This window comes from Vidua chalybeata, chromosome 19 (assembly GCF_026979565.1).
Source record: "Vidua chalybeata isolate OUT-0048 chromosome 19, bVidCha1 merged haplotype, whole genome shotgun sequence".
In the NCBI taxonomy this organism is placed as follows: Eukaryota; Metazoa; Chordata; class Aves; order Passeriformes; family Viduidae; genus Vidua; species Vidua chalybeata.
Genome location: NC_071548.1, coordinates 11,041,458 through 11,062,955, shown reverse-complemented (window position 1 = coordinate 11,062,955; position 21,498 = coordinate 11,041,458). Strand labels below are relative to the sequence as shown.

The 21,498-nt window shown below is 37.1% G+C and overlaps 1 long non-coding RNA gene across 1 annotated transcript; it reads left to right on the top strand.

Moving 5' to 3' along the window:
- Positions 1–669: 669 nt before the first annotated feature.
- Positions 670–4,808, top strand: LOC128797727 (uncharacterized). The gene is made up of 3 exons (XR_008434228.1): positions 670–770; positions 3,534–3,591; positions 4,542–4,808. It is a non-coding gene; the product is annotated as an uncharacterized LOC128797727 (long non-coding RNA).
- Positions 4,809–21,498: the final 16,690 nt, after the last annotated feature.

Sequence of the window (21,498 nt, the reverse complement as noted above, 5' to 3'; positions counted from 1 at the left end):
CACTTTGGCCACTATGAGTTCTAGTAGTTGCTCATACTTAATAATGAAGAAAAAGAAAACATGCTGCAATTATTACTATCCTTTGCTTTCTTCTTTCACTCCTTTTTTTCCCTTTCCCTATCTTCCAGTGTGACTGTGGCATTGAATACAGCTGAGACAGAGCTGGTTCCAAACTCTGGTACTTATTTTTGGTTCATTAATTTTTGGCAAAGAAGGGACACTTAATAGGTCTGACATTCCCAGCTAGGTGGTGATTGATCAAAAGTCACCACAGTCAATGTTGTTATTTTTTCCAAATTTGTAAGTGTGTTATTCCCTAGGAGCCCACAAAAACAAAACAATTAGTTTGGCTTGACAGGAATGATGGTGGCTAAACCAGCATCAGAAGTGAAGGCATTCCATGGGATTACCTTTTCCCTGTCTTAAGTCTGCTGCAGCCTAATTTACAAAATGACAAGGTAATGCCTGTTTTATTTAAAGTGCATTATCTGCATTATGCCAGCTGCACTCTTCAGGAATGTGACATTGTTAAATGAGATTTCCACACACCTACAGGAATGTGCAGACACTATATTTATTAGCCTGGTAAACATACAATCTTTTATCAATGACACCCAGTCTCTCTCTCCATTTCTTCCTGTTTGTGTTGTGTGTCTGTGTCAGCCTTGTTCTGAGCCAGTGCTGTCAGATGAACTCTCCAGAATCTGCTCAGCTGGAGTTGGGAATACCAGCCAGAAATAGCCAGCCCTGCTCAGATGCCCCTGCAGTCAGTAAGTGCCTATGGAAGGTACACACAGCTATTGTATTGTGCTCAAGCTGCTGGGCTTGAGTTTCTCCACTGGGGATGAAGTTGTAACTGGTGTGGGACAGTGGGAGGCTGGCAGCTTGCTAGAGAGGGTGGTTAGTGATGATCTGGGTGGCAAATTCAAATATTCAGATGCTAATCCAGCCTTAAGCCACTGAGCTACTGGGTACTTTTATGTAGCCAGTACCTTTCCTGTGACTTGATTTCCCCATCTCTGAAGTAGAATCAAGTTGCTCCTGAATTGGAAAGATCAGCTATTCTAAACAAAAACATCATTGCTCTTATTGGCAGGGAAAATATCCCAGTTGGATTGATTTGGGATTTCATAATGTTGGTAATACACTCCTGAATAAGGTTATGCTGCAGGTATTCAGTGGCTGACATTCACCTTGGCACAAACTAGGATAATGTGGGACTGGTGAAATTGATAATATAAACTTGCTTCATGCATATTTCAGTAATTCCACTTTGAATCTGTGGAAGATTCTCTGTGGGTGTTGATCAGGTCCAGAATATTGGACATCTGCCAAAACTCTGGCAGAACTTATTTTCCTTCATTTAGACATATACAACAACTCAGAAAATTGAGAATGTCTATTTTGATCTTATCTCAGTAGGTTTAATGTCTCCCTAATTCTGATAACTGTATTTGGAGAATATGAGGAGTTGAATGAGCCCTGAGAAACTGTGCCTCCAGGGTTAATGAAAAGAGTAAATGAGTCTGGTCTGGTACCCAGCAAAGCAGTTCTGGATTGCCTGCTGCAGCTGGTAGACTTCCAGAAGGACCAGAAAGGGAAAACTCAGCTTTGTTTAAGCATACAGTTGGATGTCAAAGGCATGGGAGCCTGGAATTTCTGTCTGAGTTTTCCTGTATAGTGATAGACTCAGCAGGACATTGCTTTCTTTAGATGTCAATGTCTGACTCATTCTTGTCTGAGCTGCAAGTAATTGGTGCTTCAGAGAAGCAGGGAGCTGAAAGTTTTCTGCTGAGGTTTGATCTTGAAGGGAGTGAAAGACTGTTTGTATTATTTGAACTTCAGGAAGAAATTAAAAAAATGTTATCTAACTGTAGTGTTGAGTCATCTTAGCTGGCAAGTGTTAGGAGCTGCTTAGGTCAGCTGAAAGATTGGGAAGGAAAATACTGACTCAAGAATTTTCTTGTGTCAGCAGAGGGTCTCTGCTGCACTGTGGGCTAGGATTTAGAAGTGGAGATCTAAAGGAGGACATTGTAAACAGCAGCTGCTTTAAAATTAGCCTCATTCCTTTTCTTCTGACAATTGCATAAAGTCATAGGAAATCCTACCATAGCAATCGCTTCTAGATTTTTAAGAAACAATATTCACATCTCTGTTAATGTAACCTAGTTACATTACTTAGTGCTTGTTTAAGAAAAGCTTGATTATATATTCTTTCCTTAAATTGGCTTTGTCTCAAGCACAAATTTCAGATGCATCCAAGTGATTTATATGCCTAATCTGACTGAATCACTCCTGAAAGTTAGACTTGACATTTTTACAAGTTTTATCTGTGGGCTATTGCTAAAATTAATCTGAATATGTTTTTTCAACTTCTTTGGCTGAAGGTCTCAAGAACCTTGTGAACTTCTTAATAAATAATTCTAGTCTAAGTGTGAAAATATTAATTGACCTTCCCCTCATATGATGACAGCAGTATGACTTACCCTTGATGATGGGGAAAGTTTGGGAGTGCTTTGACAAAAAAAATCTAGAAAAGGCTTCAGCTGGGGCTCTCAAGACTTCACTTATTGCATATTCTACTGCAATTCCTGTGAGGTGACCAAGACCTTTGCCCTGGGCCTTGAGCACAATTTGGAGTGTGCCTGAACTTTGTTGCTTTCTAAAAGAGTCTCCAAGAGGCAACTACTTCAGTCTCCTTTTTGCTTTTTGCCTTCCCCCTGAAATAGAAGATGCAGCATGTTCCATTACTTCTTCCAGCTATACATGCTGCATTTCTAGCATGCCAAGATCTGCTCTATTAAGAGTTGTAAATAGCTCGACTGTGGGAGGCTTTTCTTTACCTATGCTGTGAAATGGTTTGTCTTCTATCAGTTATTTGCATGAGGCATAAGAAATAAAGATTTATAGCAAAATAGGTTCTCTTTGGATTGCACCAGAAAATCTTTCATTCAAACAAGGGATACAATGACATTTCCACCAGGTTCCTTTCTCCTTCCTTCTCCCTTTTGCCTATTATGTATCCAGGGGATGAAAACAGCCTGTCACTGGCAAGACTTTTCCATAGAAGGTCACACTTAAACCCTTGTGACCATAATTATTTTGTCTCCTTGCTCTCCAACACTGCCATGTGAATGAGGTCATGGTATTAAGTGATTCTAGCTGCTTAATATCTTCACTTTATGTCCTAAAGGACTTCTGGCACTTGAGCACTGTGTTTGGGGACTATTAGATAGGAATATTTTCTTGAGAATGTACTGACATTGTTGAATTTATATCCTTATGTGTTTCCTGTCTTTAAGTTATTATTTCCTCCCAATAATACAAATGATCCAAATGTCAAGATTCTGATTCTGTGTATTCTACAACAAGAGTGGGGGGCAGAAATCCCAACTCATTGATTTCAATTCAAAAAGGTAATACCCTCTTATAAAAGCTGTGTTATTTCAGCCAGATTCCAATGCAGAAACATTAATCGAGGCACTTAAACTTTTCTTCTGACACCGTGCTTAATATTTCTTTTTTCTCTAAAGTGTCAGGAAGTGGTGTCGAGTTGGCAGCAGTATATACCATCCCAGAGGAGGCTGTAAAGTAAGTGTTAGAAATGTTTAGTCCTGTCTATAAAAATGAGTTTTACTGAACTCTCAAAAAGTAGTAACAGAACTGCCTCTTCTAGCAGTTTTTGTGGTTATTAATAGATGTTAGTGCATTAATTATGTTCCAATGGAGATTTAAACTCTAATCCAAACTGTCCATCCAAATTGAATGCTTTCTTAACCTCAGCACTATCTGATAAAATTTCTGTGAACTCCTGTACATAGAATGAAATTTACCGCTGTTTGAATACGTAGGCTTGTGGGAATGATTATTGATTCATATAACTGAATATTGAGGAGGAGGCCTCTTTGATGGAGAGCTTGCCTTGAAGATTCATGTTACAATTCATCTGTTCACTTGTTTCACCACAGAAGTTATTGTAATTAAGGTAGCTCATACACTAGAATAAATTTAAGAGACTGTTAAAAAGATGGCCCTTCATCAGAATATCAGAATTATTTCTTGTTATTTCTTCAAAACAGAAATTTTATTATTTAAATAGTTACACTGCTTTCAATTCTCTTGCAACATAATTGTCAATGTGATAGTGCTAATATTGACAGTGTCATTTAACTTATTGAAGGGAACATAGAATCTGTCAGAAGTATTGCAGCCTTTGCTGCTGTCCTGGTAAAGAGGAATTGAGAATTTTTCCTTTTATTAAGATATAATTTCATTTTAAAGGAACATCTGCTTTTTGAATACCATTATATTCATGAGAATGATTGCTTTAAAATCTTTTTCCAGCATTGTTGTTCCCTCCCAAGCTTACTGTCAGTATTTTACAGTTTTTCTGAGGGTTCAAAATGCCACTGGAGGACAGATGACACATTTCAGTCTACTCTTACCATCTAATGTGTTATGTTCTGGTCTCAGGTTGCTTTTCCTTGAGCAGTTGGACACTATCAGTTGTCGGTTTCGCCTCTATTGTTTCTTTGCTGCAGAAGCTCAGCAAGTGGGAGATGACAGAGCGACTCTGCTGCCTCTGCTTAGGAAGCAGGAGAATTCTGATAGGGATATAAATTATTGGAAGAGTGTCCATCTCAGGAATTGCAGACAGACAGAGCAGCTCTGAGGAAATGCAAACTGTCAAAGATGGTTTGTTTCAGCTGAGGCTTGAACAACAGCAGAAGTAGAAAGGAGCAAAGCACACTGGAGTCACTGTATGTAAGTATTCTCAAATCATTTCTTAGACAGTTCACTTACCTGATGAGCAGAATACCACATGCATTTCTAGACATCACTTTTCATCTTTGAAGAATAAAAATTGCATTTCATTTAATGTGATGCATGAGCAGATTTTTTCTTTGCTGTTCTCTGAATATGTAGAATATTTTATATGAAGAATGGAATTTGAATTATTTGTTGGGGAGAAAACAAATATGCCTTTTGTTATGCCTTCCAAGTAAATGCTACTGTTTTAAACTGAGTATATACTGATACTATGATGGTGATGATACTGATACTGATACTATATACTATGAGGTCAATACCTTTTAATGGGACATACTTATAAACCAGTAATCATCATATTTAAGACTGGGTGTCCATAATTTCTATTTATGAAACTGTTTATATTTCTACAGTTTTCTTCAAGAGTCAGTTTATGGGAGGGTGTTAATAGCAATAATTTACCTGGATTTACACATGAGCAAAGCCAGTACTAAAAACTGGCAACCTGGAATGAGTATGCATAGAATTTATGATAATCCAAGACAAACTGGGGTTTATTTTTAAGGAAAAGTTCTTATTTCCTTTGGTTCTCTACAAAAATGTAGAGGTTGGGTGTGTGTGTGTGTAGTTGGGTGTGTTTGTGATAACAAAAGAAAAAGTAATTTTGGGAGTTATCAAGAACTTTAGGGGACCAGTTTTGAAAAGAACCAATCAACTCCAACCAATGAAGATTAAGGAAGCTAATTAAGATTACATTGCACTGTACTGCACACTCAAACTGCTATGACACATGGAATAAAAGAGTATCCTTTGGAATTTCTGAAACCTGGTTATTAACCTGCAATCACTTCTCAGTATGTTTTCCAAGCACTGTTTATTAGCAGCAGATTCAAAGCTCATGTGCCTTCTATAGCAACAGCACTTCAGGTTTTTACAACATTTTTGTGGTACTGCAACAGGCTAGACTTTTTTCATGTTTCACAAACTGATTAAGATGCCTTTTGGAAGTGAAAAAGAGGGATATAAGTTTGCATGGATGTCTTCTCTGAAAGACTTTGATTTGACTGTCTCTTGTCAGAGGCTCTAGATAAAGAGTGATTCATGTAACTAAACAGTTTCCACAGCACTTACCTAAACCTTTCTACTGAGCTCAATATAAGCAATGACAGAAGGGTAGCCAGTAATTCACTGAGGAATTCATACCCATTTTTTTTGTTTTCAATGTGACGGCATGTCCAATTACTCTGCTAATCTCAACAGGTCCTCTCTTGCACTTCTTGCCTTTATTGTTCCTGCAGCTTTCCTGATGTAGACTTAGCGGATGATGCTATTAGATGTTGTAAATATAGGTTCTTACAAGTACTTTCTGCATTTATAGAATAAATTGAGGACTTCTTGTTCAGCCAAACTGAATGATAACAGAGAAATTTCCCTACTATTAGGACTGACTAGAAATCCTTTCCCCTAAAATCAAATTGGTTTTGGTACTTTTTACTGTGAAATCCAAAAACTACAGCTCTTTTTAAGTCTTTTTGGTCTTCCCATAAAATAAGACAGATTTTTGTTTTAGTGACAACAATTTTCCCCACAGATTTATGACTGAAAAAGTTCCTATATAAAATAATATTAAACTTTACCTGTTAGCTATATTTAGGATATTTTGCAGAGTTTAGTCCATGCGAAATTCTTGTTGAACCCTAAACTGTTTTTTCAGTGTGTACCTATAGAACAAGTCAATGCATTCAGTGAAACTGTGGAGTACATATAAAAAGCTTTTTACAACAACTGTGTTAATTTTGTGTTAGTCATAAACTCAATAATACTTGATGTAGAAAACTAATTACTCTCTAAGGTGAAGGAATTGGGAATTGCTAATCTTTTGAATGCAAGTTCTATTGTTGTTTATCATTGCAATAGTGTTCTCGTGGCCTCTGCATTTATCAAAAAAAAAAATATCAGTAATGATGATCAGATAGGGTTAAACTCACAACTGAGTATATTAACTAAGCTCTATACACAATTTAAACCCATTCTTTCCCTGTTTCTTTGCTCTTTCTAATGTTTGTCAATGCCCTTTCAGTACCTCTGTTAGGGAGGGAAAGTCTTTCTATAGGTGCCAAATTTGGTGATGTGTTTACCTCCAGTTCCAGTGTTCCATGTGCAACTGAATGTACCTTGTAAAAACACTTCAGAGACTTTAAAGCTTTGTTTGTTACAGAACTGAGACTATCAAAGCTAGAAACAATTTTTCATCTAGTGTTCCCTCATAGTTTTGGGGTTTGCTCTTTTTTTTTAAGGTTTATTTTAATCTGAAGCTATCAAAAAAACATCCAGATCCTCCATGAAAGCAAAGATTAGATAGATATGGGCAGAAAAAACCTTTGTGGAATATTTGATTGGGAGATCAAGTATTTTGAAATCACACAGCTAATTAATTTCTCCATTTTAATACTAAAATCTATGTATCTGGATTATGATTTCTCTCTAAGAAATAGGGGGGCTCAGGTTTCATTCTCTTTGAAAAGATCCATTTATTATGAAAAGTATTACATTTTCAAGGCACTATTTTTGAAAACAGGATTCAGGTGTGTGAGATCATTTGAATTGCCAGGGTAATGATACTTCTAAATGTGTTTGTGTGTGATTCTGGCATAAATGACAGACTTTCACTAAACTTGGAGAAACATTCTTATGCTTCTGACTGTTTCAGCCTCCAGTGCTTGTGTTGCTCAGTATTAGCCAGCACTGCTTTGATGTGTGGCAGGACAAGGATGAGAAGAGGAAAAGAAAAACCAGAAAACACTGATTGTAAATTTGTTTTTTCATATAGTTAGAGCTACATTTTAGCTTAGTTTATTTTTAGGTGAACGACATTTTATCAACTGTAAGCCATTGGTGAATCAGTGTGAAACTTCCCAATGGTTTATCAAAAAAAAAAAAACAAGCAAAAATGTTGTTCTACTATGTTCCCCACCCACTTATGCAGAATTTCTGCTTTGCAACCCAAATGTACTGCTTAAATGGCCCAGCTGATTATATGATTTGTTGCAAACACTGTTAGACTTCTTTAAGTGGTATTAAAAAAATACAGGGAATATTGGAAAAAATACAGGCAAGTAGCTGTTTTGATGTTTAATAGACACAAGAAAGTTTTGTATTTAAAACACAGCTTTCGATCCTTTTATGATATCTCTTATACCCAGTCTCCAGCATTTGGATGTATTCATGAGTCCAGTAGTAGATCCTCTGTTTTCAACTTTGAAAAAACAAAGTGGAAACTCATCAGAAGGTCAGATGGAAACATTCTGCAGCCTACATCAGATTCTGAGCTACATGGCCTTTAAGCTGCCTGAAGAACAATTGGGAAGTGTGGGAATTGCTCTAGAGAAGTCCTTAATTGTTTTGGGATTTACTCAACATATTCTAATTTTGGATGAAAGATGTGATTATGGAAGCACATAATAAGCATTCTCTCCTACACTCACAAAGAGTTTGTTTTCAAATCATTCTTTGTTATAAATGCTCAGATTCTGTGGCGTTGTATCAGCCCATGCACGTGCTTCAGTCAGGTTCCAGAAGGGATTCCTAAAAATGCAGTGTTTTTTTTTTTTTTTTTCCTTCTAAAAAGGAAAAAAATTCTTACCTGTCCTACAAGTAGCACTGTTCTTCTGACAACTGCTGTGCAGTGAAGCTGGATGTGTTTCAAGTGCAATGCCTTCCATGCCTCTGTAGAGCACAGAAAAGGAGTGGAGACCACAGTTTATTTACCAGGTGGAACTTGTTTCTCATGTTTTTGGAAGAATGAGCAGAGAAAACCTCATGGAAGCAGTAGGTGGGGATGTTTGGCCAACCTCCCACCCAAGCAAAATAACTGAATTAAGACCTTGGCTATGTTGAGTCCCCACTCCATAAAAAGGGACTTGGTGGCACAATGAGATGAATCTAAATCAAATATGGCAAAGATAAGAACATATCCTAAAAATTTCTGAGCCATGGTCAAGCCCAGAGGCATTTTTCCTTAACCTAAGGGAGCAGTTAAAAAGTTTATTGCATTTGACAATTTTTTAAAGCACTTTTGCAACCATGATCAAAACTCTATATCAGTTGACATTGCTTCTTTGTGTCCTTCATTAAAGGCAAAGAAGTGAAATAAAAGCACAGAATTAAGCTCAGCAATCCAGTGCACTGATTCATGTCATTTATATGTAAAAAATTATGCCTTAAGAAGTTCAAATTTATATTTTCTGAAAGCATAAGTGACTATTCTGCTTCTATCCTTATCCTCATATTTTTCAGTGGCTATAAAATATGGTTATTAAATCTACAGTGTGTCTTCTGCAGTGGTTTCATTGTCCATATATAGATATCAAGACAGCTACAGACTACTTAATGACAGCCTTTTGGTCCAATGAATGTGTCAGTAAAGGAAACCAAGCATTTCTCTTAATAAAATGGTTTTCATCATCCTTGAGGACTAATTAAGTGATCCCTTTAGAAGTCATATTCACTGAGCTAATTAACATGATCAGAATGTGCATTCCTTCCTTATGATTAACTCCATAGCACTGAGAGGAAAACTCTAAGTCTTACAGTGATACTAAATACACAGATCCTTATTCTGTATATATATAATATTCTGTATTGGAATGCATGACACACTGGCTACAGTCTGAATAACTGTTTAAAGTATTTTGAAAGCAGCAAGGACATAATTCAACTTAAGCTCTCACTTTCCCTCAACAGAAATACACAGGGCATTAAACAGCTTGGGCAAACAGTCTGGAAAGTTACATTGCGGTTCATCTTGTTACACTTGGTGCTTTATGTGTAATAGTGGTTTTTACTCTGAGTTCCACTCAGTAAACCTGGGACTTCAGCTTCTTTATGGAGACATAAAAGTTTGCAATGCCTAATCTTATTTATTGTGATAATCTACTCACCATGAAGCAAAGATAAAACATATGTAAGGGATAAGGATTGTTTTCATCACTCTTAAAAGTTTGGTATCTCAGAGATTAAGAATATTAAAATATTAACCACAAGAAAAAATGTTACTGATGGCTTTTAAAATTTTTAAAAACTGAAATATGAGTGACATGATTTATTCCTGAGGCACTTGCTTTGAAGTTTATTGGCACAGTGACGTTTTTATAGCATCCACATGAATACTGCTCAATAGTATTGTCCTGTAGGGCTCAAAATCAGTAGTGACACTCAAGTATTCTGTTTCCTATGAACTACTGTAATCTTGGTTTAGTTCACTAAACTATACTTGAATTATTGGAAGACAATAGCCTTTGGTGATATCATTTGATTGTAATAGAATGGAAAACTAAATGTTGTATTCCATAGAATCTGTGACTGGAACAGATGAATGGGATGGAGTTATTTAATACTGCCCACACAATTTGGACAATGAGATTTTCAGAGAATTGCACACCTTAAATATTCTATTTTCCTCCATGTCTGATGTGGTGCACTGACAGCCTGCCCTTCTTACTTTGCTTGACCAGACATCTTGTTCCAGCTATGATGAGATACATCAGTGTAGCTCCCACTAATGCTCCCTGATTTCTATCTTATTGCTGGTTTATGTCAGTCTATCAGTCTGCCTCCGTTTGGAGATCTCTCCATGTTTGGGGAGCTGGCTGTTGAACCACTTCTAGTTGAAGCTATACTAATATATTTCTTTAGATGAAACTCTTTTCTAATTTTAAACCACCAGGTTCATATGAGAATGAATGGAATTTGGTAATTGAAAGAGCTTTAAAGGTATCATCCCTGGGAAATAAGTTTTGAAACAAAAATGTGCAAATTAATGCAATTAATTGTGCATTATATAAAGACAAGCTTTCTAAAACTAGAAGAAGATGCAGGTCAAGTAACAGACCAATGATGTTCATTTGCAAATAATACTAATTATGAACTATTTAAAAGAACTAACCTGCATAGTTTTCAGTAACAAATTATTTATATATTTGGCATTATGGCACCATAATAATAAAAATAAAATTTTAATGAAAATACAGATATCCATTCAGACTCCAGGTTATTGTGCATGGTCTGCCTGTGCTCATGAACAATCTCTTTAAAGGAGTAATTTACTTGATTAATGACCACAATTTAGGCATTAAAGCTGACAATTAAAAAAAAAAAAAAAAAAAAGCCCAACCACTAGATCAGTACACCAAGCATGAATTTGCTGTTAAATTAAATCTGGGATCAGAAGAACTGTCCTGATTGTTTCCAGCACTTAAGTCATTCCATTTCTTATTTAGAATGCTACAGTCTCTGTGAATTTTATCAGAGAATGCTGCTTTATGGGACACTGTAGTTACAAATTACTGTCTGTAAAGCTTGTCCTACAGAGCAGAGAAGGGGAGAATTCAGCTATATGTTCCATCTTTACTACTGCATTCCTTGGAATGTTTCATATGCTTACCTTTATCTGACTTCAGATTTTGTGCCTTTGTGGTTGCTGGCAAGGGCAGTTGAATTCTTTCATGCCTATTGCTTTAATAAGAAATGTGAAGCCACATACACAGTAACATGAGAACACAACAGCATGAAGCAGAAATAATCCCTGATGAGATGCATATCTTGAGTAGGGATTAGGAATGCTTTGCACCCAATTCTTTATTTGGACTGTTACTCTGAAAAATTCCAAAAGGGGGCAATCTTACCCTCTGCCTGGAAGTCTATAAATATAATTCAACTAAGAAAATACAGCACACTACTTTCTAAGTTCTCATTTACCTTAGAGAGCTGAAGGTTAGTGCAATGGTAAAAACATTTAAGGGTTTGGTTTTCTCTTTGAAAAGCAAATTTTAAAAGTGTCACTAGATTTTCAAACTTCATTAACTGCAACAGTATGGATACATGTGGTCACTTTCAGATTATGATGGTTAAAATTATCTAATGCCCTTACTTAGAGTGAAAAATCATGTTGTTGAGAGGGAGATACATTAAAACTTAATATACTTAAATTGCTTATGAACATAAGGCAAACATGCTTATGCTGGAGATTGAGGGGAAAACAGAATCTCAAACTCATCCTCCGTTACCAGATGATTGGTGCTTACAAACTTGAGACATATCTCTATACTAGCTTGGAGGAATGAAAATTTTGTTTTATAATTTCTTATCTTTCGGTAGTGAAGTAGAAGAAATAACTTGTAGCCATGTGCTTGCCATTAATTTGTGGGAACTTTTTTACTTCATAGAACATTTTCTGTAAGAAGAATGCCTATTTACTTTCTGTATGCTTCCTCAGCAATGTGTTCTTGACCCATCTTTTGTAATTTGATTGCAAAATAGTTTAAACAGATATTAGAAATATCCCCAAAATAATTTAAACAGATATTAGAAAGCCAACACCAAGCCAATATCCTTTGACTGAACTAAATGGATGTTCAGAAGTAAGGCTGCAGGAAGCTGGTGAGGAGCGTTCTTGCTGGTGACTGTGTGGCACAGGAGGCTGTAGTCCCAGCCCTGTGATTGTCTCCAGACCGTGTGAGTATCCTGCCATGCTCTCAGACTGAATGTCTGCTGCATGTTCAGAGCTCTGGTATCTCACTGGGAGCTCCCTGCCTCAGAAATCAGGGAGTTATTTCAGTGCTGCGGGGACAGACCTGGCACTGGGGTGTGTAGTTTGGTACAGGGCAGGTGAGAGCTGTGCTGGGAGAAGGAAATGGACACATACAGCTCAGAGGTACAGCTGAGCTTGGCTTTGTCTTATATTTAGAGAACACTTCTGATGTTTTAAAGATATTCAATATTTTGAGAGATTTCTGAATGCTGATCTTTATGAACTGTCCAATAACTTCTCTTTTTACATGTGCTTCATCCCCATGACACTGGGGCTGGGTATCCACCCATGATACAGTCAAATCCTATAATGAGTCATTAGTACATGGAGCCTGGCTAAAGCTGATAGATTACCTGTAGTTAAACGAAATTTGGTGTGTGATGTTTGGAATCTTGGGCTCCAGTCCATATGGTATGAATAAAGAGGCACAGACTGTCAATCTGTGTCTGCTGCAGTGGCTCTGACCTCTGATTCACAGCCAAGAGGGAGCTGGTACAGCCACAGCTCTATAAAGCATTATAGTTAGATATGTTTTCATAAGATGCTTTTGAAGCTTAAAAAATTATAGCACCACTTTATTTTTATTGTGTTAAACACTATACATAATTCTTTTTAATTTTTTTCTTTTTTTTTTTTTTTTTTTTTTTTTTGCCTTGCTTCACATTAATATGATTCACATTTTAAACTCAGCCACATTTTTCTCTCCTCTAGAGAAGATGACCATACCAATTGCCTCACTATCTGTTTACATTCTGGAAAGAGTCATTTGGGATTTTCTCTTTCTGAGATAAACGTTTGCTTATGGATTTTTTTTTATTGTCACATCCATGGCATTTTAAAAGTAAATATGAGTACAAGGTTTATATTATTTTAAATGTATATTGTATTTGTCTTCCCAACACTGTGGTTTTTAGTACTGTGAATAACGTAGTATGGAGCCAGCCTATTAAACAGCCTGTTTTTGTAAGGAAACTGTTAGTCCACCTACAATATTCTATTGCTTACTGTGTTCTTCCAATATGCTTAGCATTCCACAACCTAAATGATCATTTGTTGAACAAATTCATGCTTTTATTAGTCAAAATACAGAGAAAACAGAGCCCCCCTGTTTCAAGATATTTGCTAATGCACGGTTAATTATCACATATAGCTTACTATAATTCATTTTACAGGGAGACCTCCTGCAGGTAACATACTAGCAGTTTATGAAGCAAAATAACCTCACTATAGATTAGAACTGTTTCACTACTGGTCAGACAGTTGCTGCTTCTAGGCCTTCTCACTTCACATTGCTAATTTGAACAAGGCTTTATTTTTATATTTGTCAGCAGCAAGACTGTAGCATGGTTGTTAAACCTCTCCCAGGCCTAATTAGAGTAGCAATGCTAGCATTCATAATGAATCTCGTGTCCTGGGTTGGAGGAGGTAGCCATGGTGCTACAGTAGCTTCCTGGCAGACAGTTGCTGGCAGGTTTAAGGTAGCTTGTGGCTTGCAATATTAAGTGACTGTTGAAATTCATTGACTCCACTGCGGCTTATGTGTCTAGATGACAACAAGTTTACACGGTTCTTTTATAGTTACAGCAAATGGGTCCATTTAAATATTTATTAGGTGATTATGGTGATGTGAAATGGAAAAAAATTGCAAAGTACAGTATTGCATGTATAACTGTTTTAACTGTTTGTACAAAATAGGCCTGTGGTATCATTTGAAATTACAGCATCTTTTTTTCCTCATAAATATTTATAGCATATCAGTAGCTAGGAATGCTAATTTATTTGCATTTTGTTTCTTATTTAATTTGACAGCCTTTTGGGTAGCCATTAAAGCCACTCACTCTGATTTGAATGAAGGATATTTCAATCAGCAGTTGAGTGGCATTTTGATTGGAGTGGGTGAAGTTCAATTTTAGGAGTTCTTGCTGCTTTATGAGACACAGAAAGGAGTATTACCTGTGTGTGCTCGATGACGGGAGTACCCCCAGAAGGCCTGCTTCTCTGAAACTCTTACTTCTGAGCAATTTGTCATGGCTGCTGCATTAAACGTAGTCAGTCAGGTTTATTTTGCTCTTTTTTCTGGCTTAATAAAGGTGAAAGTAACACAAGGGCCAGGTATAAATTTCTGCAAAATATTGGGCAAGAGTTGTTGTAAAATATGAATATGACTTGGATGATAGAACAAGCTAATTCAGGTATATAGATAAAAGGATTAAAAGCAGACAGAAGAAATCCAATTCTTTGACAGCTTTGTGGCTACTGTTTATTTTGTCACAGCAACAGAAGAAATGGAAGTGAGTCAATCTCATTCAAGGGCATGAGAGAACATGATGATATCTAGAGGTGTCAGAGCAAATATATACCTTGGAAATGCCTTCACTGATGGCACAGAAAGTAGTTACAGTGAAGACAAATCAAGCATAGTACAGTAAATTTAATCTGAATGTATGTGTGTCTACCTCTATGTGCAAACTTACACACAGAATGAGAGACTTGCTCATGGTAAAGAGAATAATTATGCTTCAGCAGCTTCACTCACAGTGCTATCACTGAACTTCACTCTTGTTTAGATATTTAAATTTGCTGCAAGTGGGTGGCAGAACTTTCTGAATCTGTATTTTCTAAAGAACAGAAATAAACAGCAGAGATAAAACTGAAGCTCTTGTCAGAGGAGGTGGAAAATGTGCATCATTGTCAGGTAGAGGCAGGAAACACCAGCTGGAGTTCTTTAGCTGTTTTGAGATATCAACTAACATGTATCCACAGGTCTAACTTTTGCGTTGCTAATTCTGTGCACATACTTTTTTTGATAGTTTCACATAAATTTCAGCAGGCTTGGAATACTTTATATTTTCTTCTGCTGAAAAATTAATTCATTATTTGGGTCAATTTTGCCAATTTCACTTGAGAAAAGTGGTTACACAGCCTGGAAATATTGACAGCAACTTGAAATGGAGATGAAGAATTTTCATATGTTTGAAAATGGCAGGGATTACTCTTCCAAACAGAAGAAGAAATTCTGAGGAGTAAAATGGAGGCACGGAGTTGAATTAACTCTGCCACATGAAGCTCCTGGAATGCCCAGAGGCTTCCTTAAGACATGCTGTACAATGTCTAGGATTTGGATATAGTCTACTTACCGAGCTCAAGCTTGCACGACACTTTTTAACTGCATTAATGCTTCTTTCATTACCAGTAAGGAAAAGCAAGATAGAAATCCTATAGGTATGTGTTTAATGCTGGGTTTAGCTCAAATTTGGTGCCCATATTTAAAATCGAGAGAGCTAATGACCAAAGGATACTGTTACAGTACCAGTATTAACAATTATGTATTACAGTTCAGTTGAAAATTGGTTTCGCTTTCGTTTCTGCTATTGAGAACTCAAAAGATTACAGGGTGAATTACTGCATGATTATTTGTGATTATAAAGTTATTTATTCTCAGGCTGAAGAATCCTGTGCTTATCTCTGCACTCGTTTTGGGTGAAGTCCTATGATGCCCAAGATGGGAAGTTAAACATGGAGCTCAGAGTGAACATTCATTTATGTGAAATGAGGACAGTGGAAATGTGTCCTTGTGTGTCCACAAGAGCCCTGGTCCTTAGGGCTGTTGATCCAATTATTTTCACAAGGACTAAATTCATTTAAAAGAGGATGAAGTGGCAGGGGGGGAAAGAACATTCCTTAGCTTTTTGAATCTGGAATCTGTCCTATGCTTTGCTCAGATTTTCCAGTGAGATCACTTCCTGAATGGGGTGTAATATGAATAAGTGTTCTGAGAGGCAGGTTCAAAAGCTGAGCACATGGAATTGGCCCAGCTTTGTTGTATCCCATCAGTGACAAAGCTGAATTTTGTTCAAGTTTTCCAATAAGCTCAGAATTGTCACACATGCAGCTTGAATGAGATGCAGCTTGAATGAGATGAACTAAATTATATATATTGCATACACTTTTTTGTGTCAAAGAATCTGTGAAATCAAATGTGTGCATTGCATTCAATATAGAGTTGACTATTCATCCAGTCCTGTAGCCTTCCCTACTTCAGTTTTCTGCCACAACTTTGTGCCATCTGTACTCAATATAATGTTAAATACTTTACTTTTCTGCAGTTTAGTAGTTGAAGCTACTATATTTTATACATTTCTTAGAACTGTAACAGGTTTATTGTTATAATCCATATTTATGAATTTCAATAACACTTCACGGTGGGGATGTACTATTTTTCCTACTGAACTAATATAGAAAGTAAGATGGAAATCTTGTTCAAGACATAGTTATTTAAATCTGTCTCTGAGTACAAAGTGTTGCTCTCACAACTGAGTCCCTCGCCTGCTGACATTCCTTCTTGTGATCCATTTAGATGAGATAAAGAGGGATGGAGAGATGGCAAAAAATCACAGAGTCATGAGACAGCAGCACTCACTGCAGATGGCAAAATAAAGCTTCTTTTTGCAGTATCAGGAGAAATTATTTTAGACAATCAGTACTACAGTAAACTACATTCTGTCTCCGTGCATGACACCAGGAAATAAAAATCTATTTTTCAGTTGAATGAAATATACGAGGTCCAAGCATCAAGATCTTAGCACTAGGACAAACTGGAAACTTTCCAGTGGAACATTTTTCTCTCAGCTAATGCCGGTTCACCAAAACCTAACACGTTGCATGAAAATGTCTATTCCAATGAAATTTTTGATGGAAATGTTCTTGGTTTGCTGCCAGCTCACCCGCTTTTCCCAGCTCTCAGCTCCCCGGCATCTCACATGGAACAGTGCCAGAAAGTCAAGTTTCTTCACGTTCCTGGCCTGTTTGGCAGACTGCCACAAGGGATGGGAGTCTGGGCTCTCAAAAGTGGACAAGAAACCTTATACATGCACATACAACCGTACACATACTCTCACAGGTCATTTAAATCCATGTCAGTTCATTCAAAGTAAAGGGGTTTTTTTATATAGAGGGTCTTTTAAATATGACCCTCCTATGGAAAATTTCTCATGTCGGAATTTTAATTCTAACTTGAGACTGAAAAAAAAAATTGAGGAATAAGAAAAATTCTCCTTATAAGGTGAATACTGGTTCCTGTGCAACTGCATGTTGCACTATTGTCACTGAGGCTATCAACAGCTCCATCTGCCTTCTCTCTTCCACTGCATAACAAGAGGTATATTTGTAACAGGTACAGTGCTTACACACTTAACCTTAACAAAACAAGATAATATTTTTAGAGCTTTGTAAATATTTGTTTTAAAAATTCCTCCTAAGCCATTTTATATAAGGCAGGCAATCTTTTCTTGCTCACTAAGTGGACTGAGGGAATAGGGTTTCAATGTTTTTACCTGAATGATGAACAGAAAATAGGCACATATACTGAAATTCTGACTGAGAGGGCCCTAAAGCAGGAGCACTGTAATGTACTTTTCCATAGCCTCACTTCATGTGCTGCAAGCTGTTCAGTTGCTTATTATATGTAAGTAAATAAATAAGCTTCAATCACACTGTGTAGGTAATTTCTGACTGTGGAGCTATGTTCACATTTGGGACAAAAAGCAGTTGATTCAAGTAGCCACTAATGCATTCCTTTTCTGACTATTCTTAATACTTTGGATTAGCATAACAAAGTCAGGCTCTTTAGGACATCAGTACTTACTGCAGTTTATTTTTCAGTTCAGAAGATGGGATTTATTGTATTAGATACAGTTCAAGATTTCCCTGAAAAAGGGTTCCTGAGTAGAGTTTTGCTTCTTGTAAATTCGCATTGTCATCATCAAATCTGAGCCTCACTGCCAGTCTGACAAAAATGTATTGCTTTTGTAATAATGGGAAAATAGTAAATGTCCTGTATAGGATGCTAAAATCTCTATTAAACAGAGAAAATACCTATATTTGTTAAAATAAGGGGGAAAACGTTGGTATTTTGTTTTATTTTGTTTTTTTTGGGGGGCTAACATTGTGTAGTAATGCAGGAGGCTACACTGGTGCTGTCCCTGACTCTTTCACAAATGTGATCTGAATTTGCTCCCCATGTCTTTTTATCATGAAGTGACAAAATGGGAGTAATCAGCAGAATGCTCTTGTATTAATGATAGTATTATATATCCAAACACTTGTAAAAGGTTTACATAAAATGCGTTCTTAGACTTACTAAGCATTGATCTGTGACATTGAAGAATTTTATTATGGTAGGAATCAACTTTGAATGCTCTAAACATGCATGGGTTTGCTCTTGTCATTGTTATTACACTGAAGAAGATTCCATGGGTTGCAAGCTGCAGAAGAAAGTGGGTAAAGTATTGGCAGAAACTTCAGTTCAGTCATAAAACCCATTGTCTCCCTTGCTGAGGCTGCAGAGAATCCCAAGATCTTTTATTTGCATTTGCCTTGACATCAGTCTATCCATAAGCAGGAGAAAATGGGATGAGTGTGTTTGTGTGTATACATACACAGCAGGATTGAGCAATTCAAATTAATCCCCTGAAAGGAAAATAATACATATAATCACAGACTTTTAAACTGGTTTCCAATTAAATGTTCCTTGATAAAAATGATGGATGGAAACCCATTAACAGTTGCTTTCTAATGTCCCTAAACTGAAGTCTGGGTTGCACTCTCTAATCTCCTAATCTTTTCAAAAGAAGATCAGAAAGACCTCTCTACAAAGCAATTCTGACTGCTTTATTTGACTCACTGGGGTGAGAGGAGGGCATTGCAACTCATATGCTGCAAATACAATTCAACATGTGCAATGAAGTGACAACTGAATTCTTCATGTCAAAGAGTCAGTGCTGGACTGGGGTATGTGAGCAAAGACATCTTATTACTCTTATCTGACTAGTGTTCTCTAAGAGCATCTCTGGTGTTCTCTAAGATTATACTCTAATCTGGCTGAGGGGAAAAAAGTTCAGCTCCCTGGAAAACAGAGCACTGGCACTGATTTTCCTCAGCAGCTACCTTGCATTAAGTGAAGCTCAGCTCTTTACTGTAAGACTGAACTGACCCCCTTCACTGTTCCAGGCACTCACAGCTGCTCTCTGGTGGAAAAATAAAATTTTGCTTTCCATACGGAAGCCCATCATCTAAGATTTTGAACTTTTGTCTATTTATCCAAGTATAATGTAATTAATTTCCCTGATTGTTCTCTAGATATGTTAAGAATGTTAAAGAAGTCTACGCTTGAAAATTTGTATCTGGATCTGTCTTTGACCATTTCTACCCCATAATACTAGAGTATTAAAATAGGTAAATTCACAGGAAAAAAAAATTGCATTGACAGTATTTTGGGGTGCTTTGGCTCTGACACCAGCTGAGAGAAAGCGGCATGTGATTGTGCTGTGCAATGCGTATTGTACTGTATATTGTCAGAAAGATGCTGATTTTCTTCATGCACACAAAATGTTTGAGGTTAGACTCAGGGGATTTCTGTTCCCATGCACCAACCTTCCTGACAATTTCTATCAGCTCTTCATGTTTTAGGGCCTCAGATTCACAGTGAAATCATATATTTATACCAAAGTACACATCCTAGTCTATACCTTAATACCATGGAGGGTAAGATAAGAAGCAGGGGTTCCTGACTCCATGTGCTGAACTGGACTGAGCCCAATGGGCCTGTATAGAAGGTAGATTGTCAAATATTTGGGGGTTCACAAACACAGCCAGTGCTGGGTCTGGGGATAGAGAGGCAGCAGGGCAGAGAAGCTGCAGAAATCAGAGTTAAGGATTTGGATTTTTATAGGAGCCCATGTAAGTAAAGGCATCTCTCTTCTATAGCTCATCATGAATACCTGTTAAATGCTTACATTTGTTACTGCTGATCTCTCTCCATTTGTTGTAGTAAACTGGACCTGATTTCTTGATCTCTCTCTCTGTAATCAGCTATCCTCATCCACAAAACTGATTACAATAACTAAATTAAACTGTGTGCAGCAGTGTATTGTCCCATCAGATGGCACAGATGAGTTCTACAGTCTCCTTGGAGTCACCCAAATCAACTATTAATAGATGCTTTTAATGTAAGAATTCCTAGGTGGTTCCATTTTTCTAAGATTGCAAGACATTCTGGATGTTTTATTTTCGCTCTGAAATTGTTGTGCTGTTTTCAGTACTTAAGAGACAGACTCCAAATGAAGCAGCCATTCCTAACCTATGCAGACAAAGGGAGTGGTTCCCTTAGCAACAGGAACCATGTGGAGGTTCTCAGAGAGCTCTCTTTTCCCCCTACTCGTGTTTTCTTTTAACTCAACATTTTGCACAGCATCTTGCATGGAGACTCCGACAGCTGGGCTGGAGAAAAGCAGCTCTTCCGGCTCTGGCTAACCCGTGCTCGAGGCGCAATTGTTCTACACTCATCAGACAGAAAAAATGATAATCATGGGTAAGTGAACTGGCAGACAATCAGAGTTCACGCTGAGGAGGGGGAAAGTTTACTGGCTGGCAACCAGAAGTGTCCAGCACTTCCCAGTAGGCATGTATGCTTGAAGCAGGGGCACTAGTGTGAGGCTTGCCTGTTTTTCTGGTGGGATTACATGTCTGCATTTAACATTTCAGGGGTTAGAAACATTAGTACAACTGGGTTCTATCCTTAGCATGCTACTGACTTCCTTTGCAGTCCTGAGCATCTCATCTCACCTCTCTGTTTTCCTTCCTCATCCTTTAAAAAGAGATTATATGCCATGAAGATCTCAGAAGGAGTGTAAAGTACTGGATTATATTGCTTGCCAAAATTGTGTTTGCTTTTGAAGTTGATGATAAGGTGTGCAGAACCTGAGATAAAATTGATCTTTTATTGTGAATTTAACTGAATTAACTTTCCTCTAGCTAGTTCTAGTTGCTTTTTTTCCGGGTATGGAAGAAGAGATGTGTGCATGTAGTGCTTTTACATATATAAGAATTTGTGTATGCTGGTGTATTAGTAACAGAAATAGAGATGTTTATTTCCCTCAAAATAGCTACAGCATGGATAAAGTAGTAGCTATGATTCAGTGAAATCCAGCATACCATAAAATAATGAAATTTAAGCTTTGTATGTATTGAAGTTAACTGCTGTCTGTAAAGTGTTATGCATTACCAGAGCTCTAGCCAATCTCAGTTGGAAAAGCCTAATGCATAAACTCCCTAAGTTAGTAGTCATTTTACCTAAAAAGAGA